Consider the following 10,765-nt stretch of genomic DNA (forward strand, 5'->3'; position numbering starts at 1 on the left):
ATTCAAACATGAATATTCAGGAGAGAACAGATGAAAGAGTAGCAAGTTGTTTGGAAATTCATTGGTCATCTGAAGTTAGTGAACACTATTTCTCATCAGGCAGTAGCAGCCTTTCAGAATAACTGTTGAGATCCTTATATACTCATTTAAGATGACAACATTATTCACGGTAGTTACACAAAATGGCTTTCCCAGAGATAATTTCCCTTTCTGTTGAATATAGTATGCCACCAAATTATGCTGGAGTGATTACACCAAGGTGAGTACATCATCATATATTTGCTTTGCTACTTATTTGCTAACTTACTGTTATGCTTTATGATAATGTTGACAAGCATACTAGGTGTAACCTATCATTTCAGTCAGGGAAAATGCAGTGATGTGATAAAGATCTTCCAATAACAAGCATATGCTGTCTGAGGGTATCAGCTACATTCAGTACCCCAATAGGGGTACCAGATACCAGGTAATTTTTCATTTTAACACTTCCAGGCAGGAAGGCCTTTGTCCTTCAAAGTTATTGACAAATCGCTCACTTTAATTTCAGTCTTTACAAACTCTAGAACTGGTCAGAAATTTTCAGACATTTTTTCTTTCCTCCTTTGAAAATGGACTTTGCTGAGTAGTCAGCTACAAGCTAAAGCCACAAGTAAAACTTCAGAGAGGAGGGGAATGGAAAGAACAATCAGGAGGATGGGCCTATGATGGTGCCACTGGAAGGCAAGTTTCAGCTCCCCTTTACATCATTTGGGAATCTGATTCCCTGCTGGTTTACTTTAATGACCACGTGAACTATCTGAACAGCAGTTCATCTTGTAATGAAATCGCTAAAAAAACTTATCTCCTTTAAGCATTTAAATTTTCATCCTAAAATCCCCAGCACTGGCAAAGTTGAGACTTTCTGGTTTTGTGCTAAGGTGTACTGACATTGTCATCATATAATAAACAGAAATCAATACAATGCAGCATTCAACCTAAGCACTTACAATTCTCACTTTAACAAGCATAAACGGGGATTCTCAGGGCACCAAGCCAGTTCCTGAGATATAGTTTCCATAACCAATTGTGATGAAGACAATGGGAAAATAGTAGATAATTTAGATTTCCATTAAAATGATGAGAACATCCTTACCGAGTGCAAAACTGTAAGGATTCTAGTTAAAGACATTTAAATTAATTTAGGGTCTTTCAAAGTGGATTTAAAAGTCTTAATATTCAAGAGTTTTATCTTACTTGGATTATCACTTTGTTCAGCATGCTCTGCAAGATACTTATGACTACAAAGAAATGAGTATAAATACACTCCTCAGGTGGACCTTGTTTGGGGGAAATAATATTCTGAAAAACATTTATTTCAGTAGTTCTATTGCCTATATTAAAAGAAAAATCAATAGCTACACTTCCTAATTAAAATATATCCGTTTACAAAGCATATTTGGGTCTTGGTTCGGATTTTTTTTTGTCTTACATATAATGTGCATTATATGCCCATATCTGCATATATACATGTATATATACACATCTATAGATGTGTATATGCATACAGATGCAGGATGGAGAAAGCAGTCAGCATTTTACAAAAGCAGTTAGTTCTTATCTTCTGAATAATTAAGCCATTACAAAAGCAAGAATTTGTCTTTCCTTCTTGAATTTCACAGAGAAAATATTAACTAAGGACAATTTATTAATTTATAGGTTTGGATAAGCACAATGCAAGGCCTAACTCTGAGTTTTGCCACAGATTTCAGGTTAGTGTTCTGAATCTTTTTCCTTTCTAGGTATAAACCTACTAGTTTGTTCTTCTTACGTTCTTAAAAGCACTGGACCTGACACAACATATATGATCTGTAGTCTATGCTATTTGCAAAGAGTTCTGCTAAGGTAATGGCAAAAAGTGCTGCCCTTTTAAAGCCTATTTTATCAAAAATGATCCTGTACAAAATAAAGTTTTCCTTTTTACTCCTATTTGAGCTGTGACCATCTATCCTAGGTAGACCCTGCTTTCCTGCTAAGCACTGTCCTGGTTACCTTGGGCCTTAAGGTGATGAATTACCTCTGATACTTGTCAGCATTCGCATCACTATCTGGCATATACCAGCAGCCCGATCCAAACACTACTGAAATCAGTGCAAAGAATCTCATTGACTTGGGTAGGTTTTCGGATCATGCTCCAAACGCAGAGAAAATCACAACAGCAGATGTGCTAAAGAGGCTACTGGCACTGAAAAGCATTTCACACAAACATCTGCAGTGGTCTCGCACACATCTAACACATCGCCTTTTGCTTTTTTGGTAAGCTTCTTAACACAATACGATTCCCAATGTCAGCGTGCAATGCTGCCTGCTGTAAAACCTTTGACTTCACATGCCAGTGCAGGACAGTTTAAAAAAAGCAACGTAACACTGTGAACAGCAGCAAAGAAAACATCAGCAGGACGGGACGGTAAAGGCTGAGAATGCCTACGAATGGAAAAGGAAAAGAGACTGGAGTTGTAATCCCAGGAAAGAGCAAGGAGCAGCCCTGTCCCACAGATATAAAGGGAAGGAGGAGGAGGTGGTTAGTGGGAGATAATGGGGGAGGGTCATCGCATGCTCCGTTTGGTTGCTGAATGTTAGATCAAACTCCGTAGCTTACCTTTATAAAAACAAAAACAAAATACCAACCCAAACTGTCAGTCAGTTGTGCTATGTGATCAATATCATCCCGATGGCAGGATTTTCCTCCACTTAGTGAAGCTGCTCCAAGCCCTGGAGTGGATTATTTTTAGGCTGGTGATGGGAAGATCAGCTGCTGCCTCCTATCGAGTTTCCAAAGTGCACAAACTCTTCTCGTCTTCCTCGTATGCTGAAGGGGGCAGGAAACTGGGAAGAGACAGGCAAGCAAAAAACACCAATTTTTTTGCCTCCTGAAGCTACATTCCCCTGGGATTTCTTTTGCTTGCTTTTATTTTCATTTTTCCCTCACTGGAGTAGTAAGATTCCAAGAGGCTGCGTTACAGTGCACAGACTATTATCAGATGGTTTTTCTGAAGTAATTGGTTTAGACAAGGTAGTCTAACTTTTGGTAGGCTTGGGGAGTTTCAGCTTTTGAATTCTTTTGAATTAATCTTGGGTAATTTTGCACATCTTCCATCATCTTCAGCAGAAGAGAAAAGACAAGCCAACTCAGATATTTTACTTTACCCTAGATCCCTTCAGACTCCTCTGCTTAAAATACAGAACAAATCCCACTTTTTGATCACACAGATCTGTTTCTTTTGAAATAGATTTTTTAAAACTTGAAATAAAATTCAAAATGAATTTGATGTTCATACCAGGAATACCGTTTTCAGTACAATAGCCCTTATTTAACAGGGAACATATTTTTTGCCTGCAAAATACATTGCATATGTTTATTTAGAATGAAGTCCTGAGAGAGCCTACATGCAGTTGGCTGGTTTGTTTGCTAATTTTCTTTCAGTGCTATTGGACCAAGATACAAAAAGGTTCAGATTTTCCGTCGTGATAGTTTCACTTGAGCCCTCCAATTCAAGGCCACAAATAGTCAGTATCCAGGACTTGGTGGTGTGTCACAGGACACATGGTAGCACAGGGTGCTTTTGAGAATGGCTGTTCAGTCATTAGGTACCTGAGCTGGAGGCCCTTGGGACAGAATTTGCTCAGACCTTGCAAAATACAGGGGTTGCCTCTTGATCACTAGAGAGCAAATGGTTTCCAAGGGATTGCAGTGAAAAATGTTTTCATGCCGTGAAAAGGACTACAGTGAGCTCTGAGCTGAGAATGCATAATATTGGGGTGGCTAAGGCCAAACACTGGCTGGACTCATCAAAATCTTGGCAAACCCAGCTTGTTCCTTTTACTCTGATGTTTCCTACCTTATGACTGTGGGGAGTCAACAGTCCGCCAGAGCAATTGAAATGTTTTACTTGCATTTAAATTTTTTGCCTTTTTCCCTTTCCTTTCACATATTAAGGTTCAATGCTTTCAAAAGAAAAAAAAAAATTGTGGACTGAAAGCTTCTGAGTTCTGCTATATATCTATGTTTCATTAAAGAACATAAACTCTTTAACCCATCTAATCATCACCTAAAATAGCACTGCCATGTGGTGGTTTTGAAAATATGTATAAATTCAGAAATGAGTAATATTAATATTTATGGTCATCATTTTCTTGACCAAAATATGAAAATTTCCTTCATTGTCATTCAGCTCTGTAATTTCTACCAAATTGTTTAAACAGGAAGGGGAAAAAAAAAAAAAAAAAAAAAAAAGGTAAAACAAACATGGAAGCAACCAGCATGTTTCATTGTGCTGTTTCTGAAGGAAGTGCTTTCATTCCTCTACATGACAAGCGGAAATGTTTTGAAATGCAGGTTTAAAAGGATTAAGAAAAAATGAAAAGCTCTAAAACGTCAGAACACATTCTGCTCTGATATGATTGATTTTTTTTTTTTTTTTAATCTGGACTTTTCAATTTACCAAGGGGGTATAGAAAAAAAAAAAAAAAGGCAAAAAAAGCAATAACGGAATGTTTCTGGGTATGCTTGGACCTGCAAGAGAACTCAACAACTCACAGCCCGATTATTCTCAGGTATCCCCAGGTACTATATATCACCAATTTTCCCCAGTCAGCCTGTAGCAGACAAGCGCTCTGTTACCCACACCTCCCGCAGCCGCAGCTATTGGGGTGCACGCCGAGGTGCCAGCGGTGCGGAACCAAACCGGGCCCCCTCCCCAGGGCCAGCCGGGGGCCGGAGCCAGCTGCATCGGGGCTGTCGTGCTCGGCGGCCGGCGCGGCCACACAGCCCCCGGCAGCGGGGAGCGACGCACCGCCCTCCCAGCGGCGCGGCGCCGGTACCCGCCCCGGTACCCGCCCCGGCCCCGCGGAGCGCCCACGGCAGTGGGGGGCTCTCTCCAGGGATGGAGGCACCGGGGCAACCCCCCGCCTGCCCCCGGGGATGGGGGAGCGGGTGTAGGTGAGCACGGCGGATGGGCAGCTTAAAGACAGAAGCTGCTTTACCTCGTGGCTTTGGGGGCGGGGGTTGGGGGGAGGAGTGCAAAAAAATATCTAAGCGGGTTTTAACGAAATCGCGTCTCGGTCCGAGGCAGGTGGAACCGGCGGCCCGCTGTGGGTGGGCTTCCATCTGTGAGGCCGGCTTAAACCCAAAGGAACCGAACTGGTGAAGGAATAACGGGAGTGGAAAAAATGTTTTAATAAAATAGGACTCACCAATGTGAGGAAAATGACCCAGCAGCTGCTGTGGGGATGGATTAACTTGCCATAGCTCCCAGCTGAGCACTCTCCACTTGAATTGCCTTGGTTTATTTAACTCGCTAAACAGGAAAGGAAGGGTATCTGTACTCTGTGCAGTGTTCACATAACAAAGTATTCTGGTTTCAGCTGACAACAGCTTGCTCTGCCATTTTCCATACTGCACACCAGTCCATAGGTCTCCCCCTGTGTGTACTTCATGACACACCAACACTAGCAATCAAGTCACTGGGCCGTAACGAGCTACTGCTCATTAGCCAAACTCAGGTAGCTGCATGTAGGGTCCTAGTCTCTCCCATTCCTTAAGTGGAGGGCTGAAATCACCATCATTTCACCGATACATGCAGGTCATTTTTTTTTAACTGTTGACACTATAGTAACTGTTTTGGAGAAAGTGTCTTGTGGATATTTTGCTGAGCAAGTGGGGATAAATTCCTTGACTTATTTTAAACCTACATATACCATTTATACCAGAGCCTTATGCTAATATAGCAACATATATAAAAAATTCAGCGCAAATGATATGTTATGGTCTATCAAGTCTTTATTTTACTTCTAAATTTGTCACAGTGACAGAATCCCCATAGTGCTGTGTCAGCACTTGTGCCATCATTTAAAAGATCAGCTTGCCACAGCTTCAAGATAAATTTTATTTAAGCTTACAACCCTGTTTAAAAAAAGAAAGTTTTGGTGCACTTGTTTTAATTACATATTGCTCATTTTATCTAAAAAAATATGGATCTACCAAGCAAATGTTAATAAAGTAGCAAAGACTCAATTTTCTATTTTAATTTTTCTTAATGTAATGGAAAATGCAGCCTGGTCTTTGAATAACTTCTCTGTCCCTTTTAAATATTTACTGTGATTAAGCTTGGAGGGGGAAGCAGTAGAAGCTTTGTATTATTTGAAACATTTTCCACAGCTTTTTTGAAAGTTATTATTCCTGGTTTCTATGGGGAAAACTGTTATGGAAAATATATACAGCAGAAGTTTAACAGAGCAACCTCAGTAGAGAAGAACTCTATATGGAGAGCTACGAGAAAATCCCAGACCTCAGAGTTTATCACCATGAAAGACGTATAAAGCCACAGGACTTGAACACAGATTTACAAACCTTCTGATCTTCGATGGACATCTGCGCATAAGCACAGCAGTGGCGTCAGAGGCACCAAATGCAACGCTGCATATTGTCTTGGTAGCTCTTAATCTTGGCCGAATCTGCGTGCAGAGTTGCAGCTTAGATGCTGTGCACAATATAACTTTTCAGATCTCCAGTTTTATTTGTTCTGTTTGATAAAGGTTTGCTGTTTTGTTGTTTGTTCGTTTGTTTTTAAATCAGTCACAATGGCAACAAAATACATATGGTTTGGATTACATTCTTTTTTTGTTTCAAAACCCCCCCAAAACCCGCGACCTGTTTTTAATGTCGAAGGGCTTTTTGAGCCTGTCAAGAACAATGTAAGATTTGCACATCCTCTAAGCATATAGGAGTTTGATCCTAAATATCATCAAGTAGACTTTTTACACCATAAATTAAATTCTACCAAACCCTTAGACCCACTGGTAGTATAAACGACAATGATATTGTGGATTTGGCGTGTGTGTCTCTGTGTATGGAGCTGGAAGAAAGGGTTGTCTTTTTGGTTTTATCTGTATTGTATTGCATTTTTGTCCCCCAGGCTGATAATGGACAATTCAGACTATTCTTGTGTGTTGCCCAGAAAATCTTCACTTATTTCTAAACTAGCAAACCTACCAGTCAGATCTTAGCCCCTCTGCAAACAAGACAGGACTAAACTAGCAACAGGTTATTTTTCTGCCATTGAACTCAACATGGCAGCTACACCGACTGGTCCCATTTACAAATTTTGGCTTTTAGATACATAGTAGCCAGAAACAAAAAGATGTTTAGTGGTCTAATTTCAGTGTGAATGCCTGAAATGGGAGTTAGATACTGAATGCAGAACTTGCCTTACCTAGGTAACATGACAGATATTTGATTGCTTATGCCTCCGCTAGTTGCCTAGACTGCCTGTACAGCGTTTGGAGAGAAAAATACATTTTCAGATGATAATTCTTTTCGTACTAAAACAGGAATATAAGGTAGTGAGACCTCTTTCCTCTCTGGATATGACTATCTCATCCCATGGAGGAGAGAGTCTGTATGATTGTTACAGGCTTCAGTAATTCTCACACGGGTAAGAATTAGTGGACTCCTGCTGCTATGCAGCCTATGCTACATTTGGAAATGAACTTAAATCACTGGAGCATTTTTGAAAATTTTACCCTACGTCTTTTTATTTTTCTTTGAGGTATCAAAATAAATTTTTAGCCTGAGGTATTTTTGCATGTCTCTACTTCACATTATTGTGTACAGCAAGAGAATATGATAAAAGGGTACCAATCATAACAAGCATCTTGTAGAAGTCATTCCCACCATTTTATTAGACCTGGTAGAACCCATACAATCCTTCTCCCACATCCCTTACTATCTCTGACTGTAATTCCAAAAGTTTTCATATTTGAGCATTGCTATGTTCTATGTTGGCATAAACATATAACATAAGCAAAGATGAATCATCGAAACTATAAGAAATATCTTTTATAGGAAAAGATGAAATTTATTTGTCTATACTAACCTTGAAATCTGACATCGCTGTATCCAAAATACAGCAATTTTTGTCATTACATGCATCATATATAATACATTCTTCAAAAAGCCACTACCATAAGAGGATGCATTCAATCCTTAAGAAGGCCCGTATCTTCTTTTTCAGGCAAGATACATAGAGCAGTCACCTTGCTTTTCAAAAAACATTCAACTGTAAAGGGTCCCACATCTGCCTTTTATCTAAATTCTCATACTCCAGGCTCTGAAGTTGCATGTCACAAAGCTAGAGGCTTTTTAACAAAGTCTGTGTTCAGGTTTCTGGGAACAAAAAAGACCAGACCTTCTATTAAAATTCACTTTCATAAAAAAGGCAACCCCCAAATATATTTAAAATCATTGTGGTCACACTTTATGTTGTATTTCAGTTGATAATATATGTCACCTGGGTAATTTAACTGCTGCAGTAGTAAGTGTAGTAATTGAGGCTTTAATATGCACTGCCCTGTTCTTTGTGTTATTAACTACCCCTGTAGTTAGTGGGTACTAAAACTCCTGGATCTCTGATCTTTTCTTAATCTCTCTTGTTGATGTCATCTGCAACCCTTGCTGGAAATCAGGAAACGGTAAATCTAAAGTTTGTCTTAAAGCACACAGAACTTTACTAAATCCCATACTTATATGGATTAAAATCTAGAATAGAAGTTAGTCAAAAGGATTAATTTAAAATAACTCTACTGTTTACAGTAGGACATGTCAATGGCACAGCAGTGGAAGGCAATGTCTTAGGAGAAGACACTGAACCTCATTAATAAAAACAAATAAAAACATCCTAAATTATCCGGCAATCAGCAAACTGCAGAATCATTATGTTACAAGGAATGGTGCCCCCACAGACTCTCCTAAAACACTTTCTGAAGGTCCCTGGTAGGATATATCTAAGGTACTTCTGTAATACTTCGTCATGAGTCTGTATCAGTGGTCTGATAGCATGGTCGAAGGGTTCAAAGAAAAAAATGGGATAAATTGTTATAACACAACTTGGTCCAGTTCCAAAACAGCAACAAGATAATACCATATCATACAAAATAATGGAAAATATGGGTGAAAATAGCAGTTCCTGTATAACAGTAGTAGAAAAACACCACCGTAAAGTGTATTTTGCTTCAAGGCAGACTCTTGGCAGACAATGTAAGATTTATTAATATGACTTCAGGGAGATTTACATCACATTTGCTGTAATAAAGCTAATATTCTGAGAAATGTAAAAAGGAATTAAACAGGCCTTCATCAGTGTACATTCTCTGTTTTACGTCTTGTCCGTGTAGCAGTCATGGGTTTGATAGGGAGCACTATCTCATTCAAGTGGCCGAACAGATTCTTTTGCAACTTTGCCTATGAAATACTGACATGCTGAGGCAATCTGGAGATCACTGAACAGATGCGACTAGAATCACTCCAGCCAAATTTCCAGTTTGTGAATTGGTTTGTAAATTGACTGCACATGATTCTGCATGTAGCTGTTCTGATGAGGTAATTTAACTTTCCTCCCAGTTACCTCAGGGATATGAACAAGCTAGTATATTTGCAAGCATGTGGGTTATGTGTTAAGTAATGTATTGCTTATCATTCTAACTCCAATTAAACATGAACCCACCCGTACAACTCAGATCCAAATCTGGTCTGCAAGATGCATCATCATCCAGCGGATGTTTCAAACGAAAGGGTGGATTTTTATCTACCATGAGACAGATTCTGTGCACCACCTTGCAGCAACTAACCCCCAAACGTGGGTAAGGCATGTCTGAGAGAAGTCAAATTTGATTGGTTTTAGATTTGAAACGTAAGGTAACAGCCACTAGTGATAAGTATCACATACATACGACATGCTATGTCTGAACAGAGGAAATGATATCTTCAGGAGGTAGAACTCCCATTTTCCTCTTCAGAAAAATCCTAGATGGAAGTATGAGTTCGTGAAACTGGAATGCAATATGTCCGATACACATTTCATACATTGTATTGTGTCCCAAGGAGCTGATGTGTATGTGAACTCTTATTTAGACTAAATAAAATCCGAGCTCACTTTATCTGTTGCTATAGCAATATTACGTTGTTGGAAAAAGTAGCTAATGTTATTCTGATTTGTGTTGCTCCACAGAGCAGAGAAAAAAACTGTGAGAAAAAGAGAGGGGAAGAGAAAGGAGAGATGCTTTAGAGGATGTCTCCAGGAACATTTGTGTCTTTGAGGAAAAATACAGCTGAACATCCTTCTTACCTTCATTGAGCACACTCTCTTGTAAGACAAGGTCACTCCATTTCAGCTGGGTAATTGGCTAAAGTAACTCAAAAGGTGAGATCCAAGGAAAAAAGAGAGAAGAATCTGGTCACTTTCAGGAATTACAAAGACAAGCGGGTCCATTGTGGGGCAGCCATGTTCTGAAGTTTCTCAGATTTGTATGCTGCTTAATCCTTACCATTCAGCCCAGGTAACTAGTGTTTAATTAAACTGGTTCAATACCAGCTGATAGGAAATCCATAACTAGTAGAGTTGTTTGGAATTTTGCTTTGAGAAGCTTTTGTCTCACTCATTTAAAAAAAAATGTTCAAAGTATATTTGTAATGTTTTTACTCTTGACTTGTGAAAAATACAGCCTTTTTTCTCATTTCTGTCTTTTCCTCCCTCTTTTCTTTCCTCCCTCTTTTCAGTAGCAAAACACAGAGGAAGAAGTTGGAAAACCTTTTTTTTTCATGCATTTTGAGAGTCTTTAGTATCTCATATTTGTTGAGATGAAAATCGTGATAAAATTGTGAAAAGTCTTATGCATGACAAATTTATCTTTCTGATTCCTATGACATTTGTTTCAGCATTTTCAAAATGCAAAA

General features: G+C 39.2%; 1 protein-coding gene across 7 annotated transcripts in view; it reads right to left on the reverse strand.

Moving 5' to 3' along the window:
* The window catches only part of ABCC9 (ATP binding cassette subfamily C member 9), a 76,011-nt gene extending 73,244 nt beyond the window's left edge, over positions 1 to 2,767 (reverse strand). For 5 of the 7 annotated variants that reach the window (XM_065627041.1, XM_065627039.1, XM_065627040.1 and 2 more), the window contains exon 1: positions 2,636 to 2,767. The gene's annotated coding sequence lies outside the window, so the exon portion shown is untranslated. The remainder of the gene's footprint in view (positions 1 to 2,635) is intronic. The other 2 variants (XM_065627038.1, XM_065627037.1) reach the window with 2 other exon arrangements.
* Between the last annotated feature and the right edge of the window lie 7,998 nt (positions 2,768 to 10,765).

This window comes from Caloenas nicobarica, chromosome 1 (assembly GCF_036013445.1).
Source record: "Caloenas nicobarica isolate bCalNic1 chromosome 1, bCalNic1.hap1, whole genome shotgun sequence".
Lineage (NCBI taxonomy): Eukaryota > Metazoa > Chordata > Aves > Columbiformes > Columbidae > Caloenas > Caloenas nicobarica.